Source organism: Lissotriton vulgaris, chromosome 11, assembly GCF_964263255.1.
Source record: "Lissotriton vulgaris chromosome 11, aLisVul1.2, whole genome shotgun sequence".
NCBI lineage: Eukaryota > Metazoa > Chordata > Amphibia > Caudata > Salamandridae > Lissotriton > Lissotriton vulgaris.
In genome coordinates this window covers 97875142-97896241 of record NC_141699.1, presented here as the reverse complement: position 1 = coordinate 97896241, position 21100 = coordinate 97875142, and the positions used below count along the sequence as shown (strand labels likewise).

At 46.0% G+C, this 21100-nt stretch overlaps 1 protein-coding gene across 4 annotated transcripts in view; it reads right to left on the bottom strand.

The window, feature by feature from the left end:
• Positions 1-21100, bottom strand: part of CABIN1 (calcineurin binding protein 1) — a 1446726-nt gene that overhangs the window by 824315 nt on the left and 601311 nt on the right. The window lies entirely within an intron of this gene.

Genomic DNA, 21100 nt, shown 5'->3' with positions numbered 1-21100 from the left:
CATTTTGGTGTCATTGTTTTTTGTTGTATATTTTCTCTTCTGGTTCCTTTGTTGGTTCTGGGGTTAGTGGCAGAACCAGAAGAACCAGGTCTGGCTCTGGTTCTGTGTGATCATGTACCGGAGTAGGGATTCTCTATCCCATCAGAGCATTCTTGAATTCTTGATTTCGCCGAAGGTGTGCCTCCATCTCAACCTTGAGTCTCTTCTTTTTTCTCTCAAGAGTACTTTTAAGGATGTCGACTGACGTCATCCTTTTTTTTCAGCCCCAAGGCGTACGATTGCCTGTGCTCTTTCTCCCTCACGTGCTCGTAATCACCTTTCGGTGTCTAAGATGGTTTTAAGGGCTTGCCATCATCCATGATGTTTTGCTTGGTCCTGTGAAGTTTATGTTTCTTTCCTTTTTCCCTCTTTAGAATGTTTCAACTCTATTTTCTTTTTTCGTCGCCTCGTCATGGTGTTGTTACCTGGCGCTTATATCCTTCTTGTGCAGGCCTTTTCGTCATCTTCGTTCTTTTGACGACTATGATCTCCTCGACGTCAGAGGACTCCCCTTGCATCAACTTTGTGTCCTCTGGGATCTCTTATTTCTAGGGAAGTTGCTTTATGGGATCTGTCCGATGAGACTGCACCATGGCATTGTGTGCCCACTTCTGCTTTTGTCTTGATATCAAGGTCTTTGATTGGAGCTCAGCGCAGGCTCCGCAGCCCTCTACTCAATGGCAGGTAGAGATTGCAAACCCCATGACTGACCATATTTCCAAATGTGTGCTGGCTCTTCAAGCAGAAATGGAAAGGGGTGTTTTATTTACCTACTTATATTCTTCTCTCCATGTAGCTGATGCCCCAAATGTGTTTTCCTGGGTAAAAGACACCATCTGATGTTTTTCGGTGTCTTCCCTCAGCATCAGTTGTCAGCATTGCTCTTCCACAAGGTCCTCTTTTTGGAGCTTTCTTCATCGATAAAATTCTTGCTTCTTTCCCATCGACTCAAAAGCTTGTGTCCGTTTATCTTGATCCAGTGGCAGAAAAAAAAGACTGCGAAGATAGCTACCATGTACACAGGATTCTAAGAGTAGAGTTGAATTTCACTAAGGTGGGACCTATTGCCAAATGGTCAACGTTGACAAAGTAAAACAAGCACTTGCAATGCAATAGGTCTCGCATGTCGCGAGTTTGAGCTATTGGCATTGAAATGACAATTCCTTTTATGTTTTGGTTTTTAAAACACAAATAAAAGGCATAGTCATTTACAAAGCCAATAGCTTAAACTCGCGTAAATGCGAGACCTATTGCATTGCAAATGCTTGTTTTGCGCATGCACACATAAACATGTTATTTTGCATGCAAACGTTGAATTCACTTATGTTTTCCTGGAGTAAAGCAGTGAACCTCACTGACTGTTACATGTTTCCTAGATTAAACAGTCAGAATTCTGCTCTCAAACAAGGTCGGAAACCTGCAGAGATAGACTACTGACTGTTTTGAAGAATCTAGCCCAAAGCAAATCCTTCTCATTCTACTGAAGTACTTTTTGGGGTTACTTGACAGGTAAACTGATCTGTAGACACAGTTAAGATTTCTAGTGGCACTTTTTGTGCACTAGTGTTCTAGTTGTCACTATTTTTTTTAGTCCAGCTTATTAATGTCTTAGGACATGTTACAAATTCGGAAAGCCTTTAGTAACTAATGCCCATAGAGAAGTTTTAGCAGGTAAGTCATTTCCTTTCAAAATCTCTTGGGTTCCTTAAGAGATTTTCAAGGAACCCATGCAGTGGTATTCCTGGTATTGTGAACATCCCACTCAGAATCCTTCTTAATCAGCATGTACCCTTTTAGGCAATTTTCTAATACTATTATACATGGGCCTTGTACTCCTTCTACTACTCATTGTGGTTGTACCTTTGTTTGGGGTTAGACGTGAAACATACATAGGAGTGAAGAAAGATTTACTGCATAGTAACTTAACACACCTAAGCTCTCTTAACTGCCTTGGCTGTGTTTTGACCGTAGGTTTTTAAATGGACTGACCTTGAATTTCAGAAATGAGATGGGTGGGTATGGCATGCTTGGTTGACAATAACTACTTGAGTTTGGGGGAGTGGGCTGTAAAAGGTGGCGAATACTTATGTTACTGGCTGCGGACTTTTAAAACGTAATCAAACTGTTTTAATTAATGTAAAAGAGTTCTTCAACCTAGTGTAACAGAGTTACTTTCCAATATACATTTTCCAATTTAAAATGTTTTAATTAATTAATATATTTCGTCATTAGGTATTTTTTTTAATATTAAGAATTATTTTTCAAGTACATTGGAACTTTGAAGCATAGTGCTCTTATTTGGAAAAGAAGTGTGAAAAGACATTGCTAAAAAATCTAACAGAATAAGGTATCCATCAGCTTTTTAAAAAAAATGTTTTAAATTTTTTTTTGTATTTCTCATATACCAATAGAAAAAAGGGTGTTCTAGATGGGGAGACCCCCCTCTCTCCTGAATCATTATTTTCCTATTCCGATGTTTACAGCCCAAGGAGAGAGAGAAAGGCATAACGCCTCTAGCATTCACTGTTTGCTCGATCCACTTCAACTATACCACACTGTGCTGCCCTTAGCTACATTGGAGATTGAGCCCCAACAGTGCCCAGGTGAAATCATCGGAATACGTTCATCTGTTCCGCCATGCCACCAGGGCCGCCCAGATCTTATTGCCACTCGAGCTGTCACAAGCCATGTCAGACTCACTTACAAAGATGACCTGTTGCAAACAGTCTGGAAAAGTAGGTGCTTTCTCTTTCTTCCAGGCCCTGCATATTTCTCGCCTTGCCAATAGCATTACATAAAAAATGAATTTAGACATCATGTCATCAAGACGGTATTCCTTAACCAGTCCAAACAAAATTATCCTCGGAGTAGTCACAAATTGTATATTCAATACTGCAGTGATAAACTCACCTATTCTAGACCAGTAATTTATAAGCATTGGGCAATCTACAAACATGTGTAAATCATCTACAGCAGGGAGTCTGCACCGAGGACAGCGATGTTCTATGTTAGTAATTCTTACAAATTTTTTGGGCGAGATGTATACCCTATATAGAGTAAACAAATGATTCCTTTTAAGTGGAGCTGACAACCACTGTTGCAAGATTGTAAAGGAATCCACCCACAGGTCTTGAAGATTATTGTGATCCAGATCAACATCGTCACACCATATCTTGTTAAGTTCAGGTTCTGCCACTCCCTCTGCCTCCATCATAGCCCAATAACAGAAGGATACTTCTTTTTCCATGAGCCCTTTCTATTTACTGAATCAAACTTTGAATTTAATGAACTAGGCTCCCATGCCCTAGTTGCCCACCAGCCGATAGTTGGTAATACTTGAACCTAGTGAGAGTTCTCCCTTGTAGTCTAGAAAGTGATTCCCAATCCATGAGCTGTGAATCATGTAGTATATCTCTCCAATGCGTTATGCCAGCTAACCTCATGGGACGTGCTAATTGGTCTCTAAGGCACTCAGGTGTTCCCGGGGAATCCCAGATCGGGGCCTCGGGGGCGTAGTTGGGAATTCCCAGTTTTTTTCTGAAAAATACCCCGTTTTTTAGAGTTGCCCCTAAAATCTTTAGCCTCACTTTTTTATAAAACCTGGGATCCCCGAACTTAAACTTAAAATATTCGTGCCCTTGCAGTATGCCATGTAATAATGCCTGAAATAGAAGGCCCCGGTGAAGATGTGTCCGCCTCATCGGCCAATAGCCTAAAGTTTTTAGCTGGAACGAATGGCAATAAATAAGTATGTCTGGCAAGGCTAGGCCTCCTGATTTTAGTTTCCTCCATAGTGTGTTCCAAGATATTCTTGGTGACTTTGAATTCCAAATGAATGAGCCTATTTTCCCCTGTATTTTAGCAATAGCTTTCGAGCTGAAAGTTAATGGAATTGAGTTGAACAGGAAGGTGATTTTAGGTAGAATAATGCAAATGCTACTTACCAGTATGCATCTGTTCTTGGCATGTAGGGCTGCTGACATTCATATCTGTGCATAGACCGCCACCTAGTGTTGGGTCCGGATGATTGCACATTGTTGTCCTGGAAGAGTCTTCGAAGTATCACGAGATAGGTGGCTCCTCCCCTGGACTACAGTGCGCATGGGCATCGCCTCCATCCCCAGATTGTTTTTAGCCATTGGCAGAGATGGAGTGAAGAATGTGAGTGATGACCATGCTATGAGCATATGTGTTTGTATGAATAAATACTGCAGCTGCTACAGGCGCCGGGGAGGAGGGTGGGCGATATGAATGTCAGCAGCCCTACATGCCAAGAACAGATGCATACTGGTAAGTAGCATTTGCAGTTCGAGGCATGTGGGCTGCTGAATTCATATCTGTGCATAGAATACATAGCAGTCCCTCCATTAACGGCGGCCGCCCGTGCCAGCTGCAGCAGTCTGAAAAAGCGTTTTTAGAACAGCCTGACCAACAGCTGCCTGCTGTTTGGAATGCACGTCTACACAGTAGTGCTTAGTGAAAGTATGTGTGGTAGACCATGTGGCTGCTCTACAGATATCTTCTAAGGGAATGTTACCTAGGAAAGCCATAGAGGCCCCTAACTTCCTAGTGGAGTGGGCCCTTGGTGGGATAGTGAGAGTGCGCTTAGCTTTAGCGTAGCAGATCTGAATGCACTTTACTATCCATCTAGCAATCCCCGCCTTGGAGATAGCGTTTCCCTTGTGTTGTGTGGCAAAAGCAACAAAAAGCTGTTTGGTTTTGCGGAAATCTTTAGTCCTGTCCACATAGTACATCAAGGCCCTTTTCACATCAAGGGTGTGGAGCATGCGCTCCGCCAGCGTCTCTGGGTTTTGGAAAAACACCGGCAATTCAATTGTTTGGTTAATGTGGAATTGTGAGACTACTTTGGGTAAGGATTTAGGGTTAGTGCGGAGCACCACCCTGTTAGCATGTACTTGGAAAAAAGGTTCTTGGATGGTGAGTGCCTGCAACTCACTAACTCTCCGTAGCGATGTAATTGCTACTAAGAAAGCCACCTTCCAAGTCAAAAACTGAAGCTCACAAGAGTGCAGTGGCTCAAAAGGAGGACCCATCAGCCTTGTAAGAACCACGTTGAGGTTCCATTCCGGAGCTGGTGGAGTCCTTGGTGGAATGACCCTTTTGAGTCCCTCCAGAAAGGCCTTGATAGCAGGGACCTTAAAGAGTGACAGGTGCTGCCTGTTTTGGAGGTATGCTGCCATAGCAGACAGGTGAATGCGGATGGAAGAGTACGCTAGATTACATCGATACAGGTGAAAAAGGTAACAGATGATGTTTTGAATGGAAGCATCTAGCGGGTCAATGTCGTGGTTCCCACAGTAGATGACAAACCTCTTCCATTTAGCCGCATAACAAGCTCTAGTAGTGGGCTTCCTTGCCTCCCGAATGATGTCCATGCAATTGGGAGGAAGATTGAGGTAGCCAAACTCTAGGACTTCAGGAGCCAGATCGCCAGGTTGAGCTGTTGCGGATCTGGGTGCTGAATGTCGCCATGGCTCTGCGTCAGAAGGCTGGGAGTGAGATGAAGCCTTTGATGCGGTACCACAGAGAGTTCCAGAAACGTGGTGTACCATGGTTGGCGAGCCCACGTTGGAGCAACCAGGATGAGCGTCATCGAGTGTTGCCTGAGCTTGCGTGCCACCAGCGGTATCAGAGGTGCTGGGGGAAAAGCGTACGCAAATCTGCCTGACCAGTTCATCCACATCGCATTGCCCTGTGATTGGGGGTGTGGGAACCTGGCGGCGAAGCTTTGGCATTTTGCGTTCTCCTTTGTGGCGAATAGGTCTATCTCTGGATGACCCCACATTTGGAAGTACGGTTGGAGTACTGATGGATGTATCTCCCACTCGTGCATTTGGTGGCTGTGCCTGCTGAGCAGATCTGCCATTTGATTGTCCTTGCCCGGGAGATGCTCTGCCATGAGGAAGATGTTCCTCTGAATGGCCCACTTCCACATGCTCTGAGCCAGGTGAGACAGCTGTGGAGAGTGTGTACCTCCCTGCTTCTGGATGTAGTACATGGCCGTCATGTTGTCCGTCCGGATCAACACGACCTTGTTGCACAGATGTACTTTGAACGCCTTTAGGGCCATGAAGATTGCCATCAGTTCCAACACATTGATGTGCATCTTCCTTTGCTGAAGTGTCCACAGTCCCTGCACAGTGTAGTGGAGTACATGCGCTCCCCATCCCTGGAGAGAGGCGTCCGTCGTCAGGATGATCTGTGGGACAGGCTCCTGGAATGGTCGGCCCTTGCAAAGGTTTTGTGGATTCCACCAATGCAGAGAGTTGTATGCCCGACCGCTCACCAACACTAGGTCTGTTAGTCGCCCATGAGCCTGAGTCCACTGACGTGCAAGGCACTCCTGAAGCGGACGCATATGTAGTCTCGCGTGCGGGACAATGGAGATGCAGGAGGCCATCATGCCTATCAACTGCATGAACACCTTCGCTGGAAGCGAGTGTTGGGGTCTGAACCGTTGGATCAGCGCCTGGATACTGGCGATTCTCACTGAATTTGGCTGCGCAGTGGCCGCCAGAGTGTTGATCGTCGCGCCCAGATACTGCCGCACGTGGGCGGGCTGGAGATGGGACTTGGGGTAGTTCAGTGAGAAGCCCAGATCGTGCAGGAGATGAATGGTGCGTGACACATGGTCTGCGCACTGTTGTTCCGTCCTTGCCTGAATGAGCCAGTCGTCCAGGTAAGGATAGACGTGGACGTTTTGGCGACGGAGATGCGCCGCCACAGTCGCTAGGCACTTCGTAAATACCCTTGGTGCCGTGGTGACCCCGAACGGCAGGACCTTGAACTGGTAATGCTGATCTAAGAGCGTGAATCTGAGATACCTCCTGTGGGAAGGATGTAGGGGGATATGAAAATAGGCATCTTTCAGATCCAGTGTAGCCAGAAAATCCCCCTGCTGAAGCAGGGGAAGCACTTGCTGCAACGTGAGCATATGGAAGTGCTCCGAGAGTATGTACCAGTTTAGGGGCCTGAGGTCCAGGATAGGCCTGAGGGATCCGTCCTTCTTGGGAATCAGGAAATAGAGGGAGTAAACCCCTGTTCCCCGCTCTCGCAATGGAACGAGCTCTATTGCCCCTTTTTGCAGCATAACTAGAACTTCCTGCTGCAATAAGGTCAAATGCTCGCCTGACATAGGACGGCTTCTTGGGGGTATGTCTGGTGGAATGGAAGTAAGCTCTAGACAGTACCCGTACTGGATAAGGGACCTCACCCACCTGTCCGTGGTGATGTTCTTCCACGCCGGCAGGAACCGCTGAAGTCTCCCCCCAACCGGTGTTGCATGGTTGGGGGGCAGTGACAAGACGTCACTGCGTGGTGGTGGACCTGGAGCCATTGTTTCCACGTCCCCTGACTTTGGTATTATTGCCTCTGTAACCACCTCTACCCTTGTTGTTATACGAGGGCTGGGTGTTACCCTTGTAGTATTGTGCGGACTGGGATGCCTGTCCCCGGGAGGTGCCTTTTGAATTTGAACGGCGAAAGGAACCACCCCGAAACTGCTGACCTTGTAAAGCCCCCATCGACTTTGCAGTTTCGGTATCCTTTTTCATTTTTTCTAGTGAGGCATCCACCTCAGGGCCAAACAGATGGTCAGGGTTAACTTTTTGCCCTAAAATAGTGGTTTGGATGTCGGGCTTGAACCCCGAAATACGAAGCCAGGCATGACGTCTAAGTAACACACTTGTATTGATGGCTCTAGAGGCTGTATCTGCCACGTCTAGAGCACATTTGATGGATGCATTTGTAATGAGTTTACCCTCCTGAATGAGCATCTCTCCTGCCTCCTTGTATTGGTCAGGCAAGTGTTGCAGAATGGCCTCTAATGTGTCATAATGGGCCCTATCATAACGTGCAAGCAGGGCTTGGGTGTTAGATATTCTCCAGATGTTAGCTGCCTGTGCAGCAATACGTTTGCCCGAGGCCTCAAAGATCTTGGACTCTTTGTCTGGGGGAGGAGCGTCACCAGTAGTTTGAGAATTCGCCCTTTTCCGAGCGTTGGAAACAACCAGGGAGTCCAATGGAAAGTGTCCCTTGATATAGGTGGGATCCGTGGGTGCCGCCTTATATTTCCTGTCGATGCGAGGGTTGACCACCCGCGCCCGGGTGGGCTCTCTGAAAACCTCCGGTGCATGCTTAAGCACCCCCTTAAGCATCGGTAGCGTTTTGACTTGCTTTTCGGCTACCGAGAAGGTGTCGAATAAGAAGTCCGCATCCACGGGGTCTGAGTGCAGCTCGACGTCGTGGTTCGCCGCGGCTCTCTCAATCAAAGCATTGAAGGCCGCCGAGTCCTCTGTCGGGGACGTCTTGGCGGTGAAAAGTTGAGTGTCCTGACCCGACTGCGGGTCATCTGTGTCGCCTCCCCCGGCCCAGGGCACATGCTCCTCCTCCGGATCCGAGTACGCAGGATAGTTGTACTCGGCATCTTCCTCGTCCGCATCGGCCGCGGGGGAATGCGTCGGCGAGTGTTCCAAGGCCTGTGGGGACACAGGTTCCACCAGAGCCGAAGAGTCCGCAGAGTACCTTTTATTCTTGAGCGGGATTTTAAAAGGTTCCAACGCCGGCTCCGACGTGATCTTTCGTTTGAGGAGCGACAGTTTCCCGGTGTTGGCGTCGATAATGACCTCACGACGCTCTTCTACCGCAAGCGGCTGGAGCCGAAGCTTCGATACCACCAAGGCAGCTTTCGGCGTTAACACCTCCCCTGAATGTCCGCCCTGTTTCGGCGCGAAGGCCTTCGGCGCCGACTTGGGTGGAAGGACGAAACGAATAGGCGTTTTCTCTTTAGTAGGCTTAGGCGTGAGCGTAGGCACTACAGTGTCCTGAGTGGGAACCACCGTGGTCTTTCGGATCCGCTGTAAGGATTCCTCCACTTTCTTTGTAAGGGTTGCCGAGGGTTGCACCTGCTCGAGCGACCCCTCATCTTCGAGAGCCTGATCGCCGGTAGGCTTCTTCTTCGGGGCCGACGCCCCATGCCTAGGCGCGTCGTCGCCCTGACGCTTCTTCGAAACCGTCTTCGGGTCCCCGACCCCTTTCGGTGCCGACGCGGTCGCGTCGGAGACCTTCGCCTTTGGCGTCGACCCCGAGGGCTTCGGGTCGGCCATCTTGGCGTGGCTCTTGGAGTCGGCCATTTTGGATTTCTTGGAAGTTGACGCCTCCAGAACCTTCTTCACCAACGCAACTTTCAGTTTCGGTTTCGCATCCGAGGGTGCGTGACCAGTTGGTTTCACTTTTGTTTTCTTCAACAGAAGAGATGGCTTAGAAATGTCCGTGACCGGGCCCGGAGGCGGGGACGTAGGACTGATAGGCAGATCTTGGGTAAGGCCCGAAGGCGATCCCTCGACCTGGGCCGTATGAAGGGGAATAGCCCCTGAGTCCGACTGGGGATGCTCGTCCTCTGAGCTATCTCCCATCGTGGCACAAGCCTGATCGTCGTCCCCTACCTCGTCGGAGACTTCGTCAAGGTCCGCGTCACCCGCGTCGTAGTTTTCCTCTTCGGACGCGGGGCCAGAGTCCGACTCCCGCACGTCGTCTTCTCCCTCGACAGATTCCTGGAAAATGTCATCTGGTGGGGGCGCCGACGCCGACAATTGAGCCTGGAGCCGATTGGCCCGGCGAATCTTTAAAGTCTTCTTGCTTCGGAACTTCGAACACGCCATGCAGGTGTCTTCGCGGTGATCCGGCGACAAGCAGGTATTGCACACAGGGTGCACGTCGAGGTGTGAATATTTGGAGTGACACAGCGGACACTTTTTGAATGGAGTCCGCTCCATAGCAAAAGTTGTAGTGTAGGCCCGTCCGCGCCGAAGGCACGTGGAAGGGCAGCAAGAGATAGGAGCTGAGAGTCAGAAAGAAACCCGTACGCAACTATACCGACGCCCAGCCTAAAGACCTTTTGGTCTCGAGTAGAAGTTGAACAACTATCGGTTCCGACAGAGGGAACCGAAACACATCCGAACCCAATGGCGGAAAAAAACAATCTGGGGATGGAGGCGATGCCCATGCGCACTGTAGTCCAGGGGAGGAGCCACCTATCTCGTGATACTTCGAAGACTCTTCCAGGACAACAATGTGCAATCATCCGGACCCAACACTAGGTGGCGGTCTATGCACAGATATGAATTCAGCAGCCCACATGCCTCGAACCCATTTTTATTAGGTTTACTCTCCCGAATATGTTCAGTGGGAGACCCGACCAGCGTTGTAATAAGCCACAGACCTCCTTATACACTATCTAGATTTATTTTTGATAGCTGTTTAATATCCTGGACCAGATGGATTCCCAGATATCTCATCCGCGTCTTGACCCCCGGAAATCTGCACTGCATGAGCTCGGTCTTTTCTTTATTTATTTTGTATCCTGAAATCACCCCAAAATCTTCTGCCTGGTCAAAAAGTCGAGGGATAGCCTACTCAGGATTCGAAGTGAACATTAAAAGATCGTCAGCATAAAGGGCAAACTTTAGCACTAAGTTTGCAATCTTAAAGGGTTTAAACAAGGGGTCTGATCTCAACTGAATCGCAAAAGGTTCGATATATAAATTAAACAAAAGGGGGGAAAGGGGACACGCCTGCCTGGTTCCAGAGGATATTTGGAACCACTCCGTAAGAAGGCCATTCACAAGAATTTTAGCCTTGGGACTAGAGTATAGCGATCGAATTGATGATATAAAATTCATTGGCATACCAAATGCAGCTAATACCTCCCATAAATAATGCCAGTTAACTTGATCGAAAGCCTTTGCGGCGTCGATAGCCACTATAGTCAGTGGAGATTTCTCAGTGATAGCAACATCTATAGCAGCTATGGCCTGAAATGTAAGTTCATTCAGCTGCCTGCCCGGCATAAAGCCCCTCTGATCCTCGTGCACCACTGATTTGATAACTTTAGCCAATCTCGCTGCCAGCGCCCCCTCAAAGATTTTGTAATCAGTGTTCAAGAGCGAGATTGGCCTGTAGGACTCAACAACCAGGGGGTCTTTATTGAGCTTTAATATTAATGCTACCGTAGCTTCAGACCAGGTTTGTGGAACAGCCTCACCTGCAAGATGTATTTTATTTAATAAGGTTGTGAGGACCGGAACAATAGTTTCTGAACTGATTTGATACAGTTCTAGAGGGAGCCTGTCCGGCCCAGCTGCTTTACCCTTCGCCATTCTTTTTAATTGATTATAAACTTCTCCCTCTTTAATAGCTGAACTTAAAAAAACCCTATCTGTTTCCATGAGGTGTGGTGGTTCTAATTGTTGTAACCAATTTTTTGCTCTATCACGGGAGAAGTCACCACTCTCTGGATACAGCTTTGACATATACGTTTTGGCTTCCTCCGCTATCTGATCATTATCATATGTCAAAGCCTCTGTATCAGCTTTCTTAAGTAGGACTGTAGATCCTGTATGAACTCTTTAGAGGCTCGTTTAGATTTAGTCTCTATCATGTTTCTGTTTTTACTTCACAAAACTACGTTCGTTTTTCGGCATTAGAAAGTAACTCTTGAAACAAATACTTAAAATGGTTGAATGTATAGGAAATCATTTTTGTCATACTTTTTTCTGTTGACTTGCTTTCCCCATATTTTTTTCATTCGTTTTTATACTTTTTCTTTATATCATTTGTTCTGTCAGGTGTTGCCTGGCCATCGCCTTGCCCATCTCCTTCCTCTCGCCCACCTTCTCACTACCAGTCAGGCCCCACCTCTCTTCCACCTCGTGCAGCCACCCCTACAAGGCCGCCCTCGCGGCCAACAAGGCCCCTGTCTCACCCCTCTGCTCATGGTTCTTCAGTTCCTGTCTCTACTATGCCTAAACGCATGTCTTCAGAAGGTACAAAGCATAATTAATTCATGTTTGTTTGTCTTTACTCAACTTTTTCTTACTTCATAGTTACACTATTGTTTCCTTTTCATTTCAGTAACCTATTTATCTGTTTTTTTTTACTTGTAACATACTGTTTCGATTAATCTTTGTTGTGGAAAGTTTAATAAAAGCAGATATTGAATGTTTTTTAGCCTGTTTAGATTGTAGAAAAATAGTTGTTATGTGTAATGCCTAGTCAAGTATTTGTTTCTATAACAACGTACTCTCAGTTCTCGTTACAAAATTACTTAGTACCAAGTAGTGCTAGCCTGCTGTCTCCAGACTTTCAGAACTTTGTTTTGGGAGGACAGAGTTGTTGCCCGTGAAACTCCTATTTTAGGTCTGGCATTAGCGAAGCCCTTTTAATGTTGTTAAAATAAATATATAATATACTTACCTATAGGTGCTTTCAGTCATCCCTATTCACCGTTAGTCTATTGTCTTCTGTGCACCACAGCATAAAGCCTAGGGCTGTGGGTTACCAGACATCAGCCATTGGCTTAATTCAATCGCACACACAAAGTAGTCCCCTTAAATGACAGGAACTATATGGCAGTGTGTGTGCTTTTTTTGTTTTTAAGACCCGTCTTTATTTTTAGCAAAACAAAAAAAATTATTTAAAAAAAATTATAATTTCTTTATTGTATAGTTAATAAAAACCGTAACAATTTACATAAAACGACATTCAGCAAACACTAGCTTAAAACAACTTTTCATAAGATTTCCTTTCATTTCATGAACTCAGCATAAAATGTATAAAAACAATTCATAAATCAACATTTACATATTTCACAGTATTGGTAAGAGACATCCATCTGCTTTTTAACCACAAGTCTGAAGGATCTGAAATAGCAATCGTTTTTTGTTTTTTTTTCACCTACATCCTAGTTGAGATTATCTCGGTAAGGACTCGCTTGCTTTCAATAGTTTTTCGTGAGCTTGCAAAAACGTTATCATTCTACAGTTTATTTGGGGGTCAGTTGGATCCAGGCCTCCAATAATGGCAGTTCTACATGAACGTATTCTCCTGTCCAGGAAGACTTTCTTCAGAAAGGTGACACGCTCGGGTTGCAGCTTCTTGCAATGGCATATTAGATGAACTAAGTCTTCCTTTTCGTAACCACAATTTGCCAAAACGCAATGCCATTAGTAGTTTTTTAATATAAATGGAGAACGTGGTGTCTAGGTAGGCCGCCGGTTTAAGAGTTTTGTAGTTATTAATCACAGTCCAAGAATGGGAGCGATGGGAGAAAATACCTTTATCTGTTAACAACGAATGAAGTTTTGCTGCTCAATTTAATGCCTGCTTAAATGATAAAAAGGCAAATTTTTATTCCAAAGGGTAGAAGTGCATGTTGCCTCTAATGTACTGGTCAAAAATGTGTTGGCCTGCAATTTGTTTTGCGTTTCCAATTCCTGCCATAAGAATTTATTGAGGTTGTTTTCACTAGCGCTTTGCTTGATTCGATACCACACCTTTATATATGTATAAATTCTGCCCAGTGATTCGTTCATTAAACCAAATTCTAATCGCATTTGCGCAGGTGAGGCAGAACTTGGAATTTGGAGAACCTGTTTATACATTTTTGTTATTAATTTGTTAAGAATTTCCGAGTCTTTTCCGTGCCTGGCGGCGCTGGCATATGATAAGGTTGGCAGTGCTTTGCCTGAGATAAACGTCAGGAGTGGCCTCAGGGATGGCCCTTCCAACTTCTTTGCCAATGAGCTTAATGCAAATATTAAGGCCCTCGCTCTGTGTCATGTAGGTTTTCTGATCTTGTAGGGATAACTTGTCATCTATGTAGTATCCCAAGTACTTATAACAGGATACTTTTTTCCAGTTGTTTGACTCCTAGCCAGATGTTGTGTTGTGTGGCTGCCGAGTGGTAAAAAGCATAGTTTTTGTTTTAGATGAGTTAAGTTCAAACTTATTTATCGACAGGAAAGCTGAGAGTTCAATTAGGAGCCTCGTCAAACCAACCTTAGTTAAGCACAATAGCACAATGTCATTTGCATAGGCAAGCTGAGAAAGTTTTAACTTGCCTAATTTCGGGGAATGTGAGCTGGTACTATCAAGTTTTCCAGAGAGATCTATTTTTAGCAATTTTTTTTTTCTTTAGATTGCTAGTCCGGCAGATTCTCCAACAACGTTTTGCAAAAATCAAGGCAAAACAACCATTGGTCAACACCAGACCTATTGGCTTTGCCAATACTTCTTTTTATTGTGGTCTGTAGACAGCACCAACATATTGAGCAACTGTCACGTGGTGGTCTCCTCCACAATATGCAGGACAAATTCAAGGAAAGGGAAAAGGCCCCGATTTTAGGTGATTGATCGGATTTTATAGAGGAGTCACTAGGAAGTCTTTTCAGAAGAATGCATTTAAGAGCCTATAGTCTTGAAAGTATGTCAACCATAGCCAGCCACCTCTTTCTTTTAGCAATAATCGCCCTCACCTAAGATCGTGGGTACTCTTAAGTGTCCTTTAATTTCTTTAGGCACATCGAACATAATGCGGTGGAAGGTCTATGAATATGTAGACAATCTCTGTAGATTTTCAAGTTTGCTGAAGCATAAAACATGGCAGGCCAGAAAATAACACACAGGAGGAATGGAATATCTTTGTCAAGCCTTGAGTAACACTATTGTACCACAACTGGTTTTAATAACAGATCTTCTTAGGGGGCGCTGGAGAATATGAACCAAGATTGACTCAATGGAAGAAGGAAAGATATGGTGCATAATACAGAAATTCATATACATTAAATCAGCTGGAAGTTAAGACAGTGGGCATATGTTTCTCTTAAGACTCAAGGTCACAATCCTATACTGCAGCTTTGCTTATTAGTGGGAGTGTTAATTATTGAAGGAAGCCGCTGGGGAGCTGTGGGCTTCAAAAGTTGAAATTTACTAATGTATAGGGTAGAAAATGCAAGACCCGTTTGTACAGCCAAATAAATATATACAGGGTCTGAATCATAGATACTTTTAAATGCTCCCAAGTGTTTCTTCAGTGTGAAATAAAGCAGATTACAAAAGTACAATTTCCTCCAGTGTATTGGTACAGAACTCCTATGTTTGGCAAAGAAGTTCCGACCTGCCTTGAACGTTTTTTTCTCAACTGCTAAAGTTGTACACTTCAGCAATTGAAGAAAGGGGGTGAAATATGATGTTCGTGGAGGCAGCCCTGTAAAAATGTGGTAAACCTCTGCAAACCAGTTAATTAGTGGTTGGCGTGAAAGAGTTACACATTGTTGCCGCCCTGGAAACACATAGGTTTCCTCAGCTCAAAAAAAATAGAAGTGCCTTTCTAGGTAGGCAAATGTTAAAATAATAAAATAAAAAATATCCCTGTCTTTAATGGAGCAGAAGACAGAGCGCCATGCGCGTACTTATCGCCTAACCGGGTACGCACATGTCAAGCGCGCGTTGGGAGCGTGTGAGTCAGAGAGGAGACGTCATGCGCATTCACATGGCCTGTCCGTGCCTGCACATGGTTTGTCTTCCTTCGCTCACCAAACCCACAACAATAGTCTAGCCAAGGCGAAATAGTGCACGCGCTGCATTCGCTAGGCGAGACTGAAAAATATAAGGCACAAAAGAAGGCCAAAAGACACCATTCCGGACCCAACCACTAGATGGTGAAATGTTAATTAAGAAATTATTCATGCTACAAAACTCAGTGCATCAAAACATAAAAAAATATCAACAACCCCACATGGCCTTTAATCATTCATTAATCAAAAAAACACGAACACATCAATCTTGTGTGTCTGAGACCTCATCTCATTTTACTTATATTCAATTCCATATATCTAATGTACTTGAACTTCATATCCACCTGGAACACTCAACAGCACACATTTAGGCGAATGCACCAACAATGAACAAATCACAACAATAATCCAATTAACACATGAAACAAAAAAATCAATCCATTCCCATTAACAGGGCACTGTTACATGGGAATTGATTGGAAGTACCACATCAAGGATAAAAAAACTATTTAAGAACTCAAAAATATTCGATTGCTCTCTCTAAAAAAAAAGGAAGTACCAACACCATTGGGACTCCATTGTCTGTGGTAATATAAAATACGCTATCCAATCCCATGCCATGAGTGAGGGATTTAAGAACACTGGAGTGATTGTCTTTGGACAGATTAGCCACTATTCTGGTTTGCTCAGTATATAGTGTTTTTGTTTCATGTGTTAATTGGATTGTTATTGTGATTTGTCCATTGTTGGTGCATTCGTCTAAACTAGAGCTGTTGAGTGTTCCAGATGGATATAAAGTTCAAGTACATTAGATATATTGAATATAAGTAAAATGAGATAATGTTTCAAACACACAAGATTGATGTGTTTGTGTTTTTTTGATTAATGAATGATTAATGGCCATGTGGGTTCTTGATATTTTTGATGCTTTGATAACCTGACCCCTCCCCGCTTATCAGGCCTTATTGGATCAAACCCCAGTTTTGTACTTCCACAAATCTCAGTGTAGGAATTGGAGGCCAGGAGAGTTCCAAGTTGCGCAAGAGGTATTTTGAGAGTAAAGGGTGGGACTAACTGCACTAAGTGAGGACCAGCGGGCAGTACCATGAATGGAGCCCCAAAAAGTCCCAAGGGGCCAGGTAGAGCTCTAGATGTCTAAATAGCACCATCTCAGCATGTATGAAAAAAGCCAGATCGGCTCCAGTAACAGGAAATTCAGTATACGTCTAAGGCTTAACTTAACTTACTTAATGACATTTGTTAAGCGCCTGGTTGCACAAAGAACAGTGCGTCCCCGCGCTGACAATCCCACTAAGCATCTCTTCAGCTTAGTTCACAGAGGATGAGCACTAGGGTCAGGGAAAACTATACTGATTATGTCTTGGGGAAGAGATGGGTTTTCAGCCTCTGTCTGAACCTAGTTTCAGACGGTTCCATCCTCAATTCGATGGGTAGGTCATTCCAGTCTTTACTGGCAAGGTGTCTAAAGGACCGTCCTCCCATCCTTACTCTGTGGATCCGTGGAACCACTAATAGCATGCTGCCCATCGACCTAAGAGGGCGTGAAGGACGATAGATTAGAAGCAAGTCCTGGAGATATGGAGGTGCTTTTTTGTGAGCTATGCGGTGGGTAATGTACATAGTTTTAAATTTAATTCGTTCCTTTATTGGGAGCCAGTGCAGGGAACGCAATGCATGTTTCCCAGAGGCTCTCCTAGGGAGGTTCAGGACCAGCCTGGCAGCTGCGTTGTGGACGCGTTGTAACTGTGTTAGGCCTTTTTTACTGAGTCCACATAGGAGGGAGTTCCCATAGTCTAAATGGGAGGTGACCAAGGCATGTACCATTGTTTTTCTGGAGCTGGGGGGCAGTAGGTCCAGGATTTTCCTCAGGACCTTCAAGATGCCATAGCATTTACCGGCAACATTACCAACATGATTAGTGTAGGCTAGATTAGAATCAAGAAGAATGCCAAGGTTTTTGACTGTGTCCACCGGGGCAGGGACAGAGCCCAGTTCTATGGGCCACCAGGCAGATGTCCAGATGGAAGGACAGGGACCAACGATAAGAACTTCCGTCTTATTACCATTGAGGCGGAGATAGTTCTGCTTCATCCACCCATCAAGTGCCACCAAGCAGGCAGAGAAATTCTCAGCATCCACAACTGGATCACGGGACAGGTTGATCACCAGTTGTGTATCGTCTGCATAGGAGACTATGGCAACACCATATGACTCCACCAGTTTGGCAAGGGGTTCCATGTACAGATTGAATAACGTGGGGCTCAAAATCGAGCCCTGTGGAACCCCTTGTCTAAGACATCTTATACTGGATTTACATGGTGGACAATGCACTTGAAATCTCCTGTTCTTAAGGAAGGAAACCAACCACTCATGGGCAGGTCTGGTTATTCCCTTTTCACTCAGACGGTCCAGTAATACGGAGTGCGATACGGTGTCAAACGCCGCACTTAAGTCCAGTAGGACCAGTGCGGCCGTGTGACCCTCATCCGCCCTACACCGCAGCAGTTCTGTCGATAGGAGGAGGGCGGTCTCAGTTGAGTGTTTGGCTCTGAATCCCGACTGAGACGAGTGGAGGAGCTTATTTTCCTCCACAAAGCTCACCAGCTGTCGGTTAACCAATTTCTCTACTACCTTCGCACAGTAGGGAAGGAGGGAGATTGGTCTAAGGTTGTCTAATTGCGTTATGCTAATATGGGCTTTCTTTTTTATCGGGACAACTTGGGCCAGTTTCCAGATGTCGGGAACTAGACATTCATGGAAGGAAAGAGAAGCCATGTTACCTAGTCAAGTCAAGTCAAGTCAAGTCAAGAGATTTATATAGCGCGCTACATACCCAGAGGGTCTCAAGGCGCTTGAGGAAGGGTGGGGAATTAATTGTCGAATATCCAGGTTTTAAGTTGTTTTCTGAATGTAAGGTGGTTCTGAGTGAGGCGAAGGTGAGTGGGAAGTGAGTTCCAGGTTTTTGCTGCCAGGTAGGAGAAGGATCTGCCTCCCATGGTGGTTTTGTTGATGCGGGGTACAGTTGCAAGGGCTTGGTTGGAGGATCGTAGGTGGCGGGAGGGGGTGTAGAAGGAAAGTTGTGAGTTGAGGCATTCGGGTCCAAGTTCGTAGAGTGCTTTGTGTGCGTGGGTTAGGAGCCGGAAAGTAATCCTCTTGTTAACGGGGAGCCAGTGGAGGTTTTTCAGGTGTCCAGAGATGTGGTCTTTGCGCGGGATGTCTAGTATGAGTCTGGCCGATGCGTTCTGGATGCGTTGGAGTTTTTTCTGGAGTTTTGCGGTGGTACCGGCGTATAGGGTGTTGCCGTAGTCCAGGCGGCTCGTGACCAGTGCGTGGGTGACCGTTTTTCTAGTTTCGGTGGGGATCCAGCGAAATGTTTTTTTGAGCATGCGAAGAATATTGAAGCAAGAAGATGAGACGGCGTTGACTTGTCTGTTCATAGAGAGTGAGGAGTCCAGGATGACACCTAAGTTCCGTGCGTGGTCCGTCGGGATGGGTGCTTTTCCAAGGGACTCTGGCCACCAAGAGTCATCCCAGGCGGAGGGGGAGGTGCCTAGGATAAGGACTTCAGTTTTGTCTGAGTTCAGTTTCAGACGGCTGTGCTTCATCCACTCGGCTACTTCTTTCATTCCTTCATGTAGGTTGGTTTTGGCGGTGTTAGGGTCTCTGGTGAGTGATAGGATCAGTTGAGTGTCATCAGCGTAGGAGATGATGTTGAGGTTGTGTTGGCGAGCGATGGCTGCAAGGGGGCTCATGTATACGTTGAAGAGGGTGGGGCTGAGTGAAGATCCCTGTGGCACGCCGCAGATGACTTCGGTGGCTTCTGATTTGAATGGAGGAAGGCGAACTCTCTGAGTTCTTCCGGCAAGGAACGAGGTGATCCATTCCAGTGCTTTTCCTTGGATTCCGATGTGTCTGAGGCGTTGTATTAAGGTGCTATGACAAACTGTGTCAAAGGCTGCGGAGAGGTCGAGGAGGATGAGGGCGACTGTGTCTCCGTTGTCTAGCAGATTTCGGATGTCGTCTGTTGCTGCGATGAGTGCGGTCTCAGTGCTGTGTTTGGCTCGGAAGCCGGACTGAGAGGAGTCGAGGGATTTGTTGGTTTCGAGGAAGGCGGCAAGCTGGTTGTTGACAGCTTTCTCCATGACTTTGGCCGGGAATGGGAGGAGCGAGATGGGGCGGTAGTTTTTGAGTTCGGTGGGGTCAGCTGTGGGTTTCTTCAGAAGGGCGCTGAGTTCGGCATGTTTCCAACTTTCCGGAAAGATGGCGGAGTTGAGGGAGCAGTTGATGACGTCTCGGAGATGTGGTGCTATGATGGAATCTGCTTTGTTGAAGATGTGGTGAGGGCAAGGGTCTGTGGGGGATCCTGAGTGGATGGAGTTCATCAGGCGGAGGGTGTCCTCAGAGGAGATTGGGTTCCAGTAATTGAGGATGTTCAAGGTTCCGCTACCTGGGGAAGATGACTGCGAAGAATCCTCGCTGGGACCGCATCTAAGGGAGAGCCAGAGTGAATGTCCGATAAGATGTTGATAGCTCCTCTGCTTGGGGGACCACAAATTTCCTAAGTTTTCCATAACCTGATTTTCGCAGTTAGGGTCTGGCAAATTTGTGGGTTCAAAATTAGTCTGAAAAGATGCATAGATCTTTTCTACCTTCCCTATAAAGAAGTCTGCAATCTCATTGCATGACTCTGTCGAGGGGGGGACTTCCCCTGAACTCGCTATAGGGGCGGAGAGTTCCTTCAGAATCATAAAGAGCTCTTTAGATGTGTTCTCTGCACAGTCAATCCTTTTATTATAGTAATCTCTTTTAGATTTCCTAATCTGACTGTGATAAGACCTTAGTTCACTCTTATAGACTTCACGTAGTGAGGGGGCATATTCCACTCTCCATCTACGCTCCATGGTCTTACATTCGGTTTTGGCGGCGCGCAGCTCAGCGGTAAACCACGGAGCAGATTTCATGCTCCGTGCCATGGCTTTTTGAGTCCAGGGGGCAACTTTATCCAGTGCACCCTCAACCCATTCATCATACATCCTGCACGCCTCAGCCAAGTTGTCGCTGAGCTTTGGGGGTTCCTGTCCTAGGGCTTGACTGAAGGCATCGTGACTGAATTTCCTCCAGTCCCTGTGCCTAATAGCGGGGGGTTTCTGTATAGGCCCCCTGTTGGACAATCTTCTAAGTTTAAAAGGGATCAAATAATGATCCGACCACAGGATCTTAATCGGGACAGATACGCTTATATCTTCCCAATTTGCAAAAATTGGATCCAGCAGATGTCCCGCTTGATGGGTGGCTCTGTTATCTGCTAAAACAAACATAAGAGCTCTGAGTGCATTAATCAGGGATACAGCCTCTCTGCAGTTGACATCATCCAAATGCACGTTGAGGTCTCCTACAATCATGAACTTATTATGGCGTAAAGCAGATTGCGTTAGAGCCTCCAGGAGGCTCTCAATGAACGCAGTCGCCACACCAGGAGGGCGATAGATAAGGTAGCCCTTAATGGTGCAATTAGAGCCAACCGAGATAGAAAAAAGTCCAGCTTCACAGTTATTAATGGCAGTCGGTTCAAGAGAACATGACAGCTCGATTTTATGGACAATAGCTATCCCCCCCCCCCCCCCCCCCCCCACCCCCTTTGAATCCCTCTATTGATTTGGAGAATG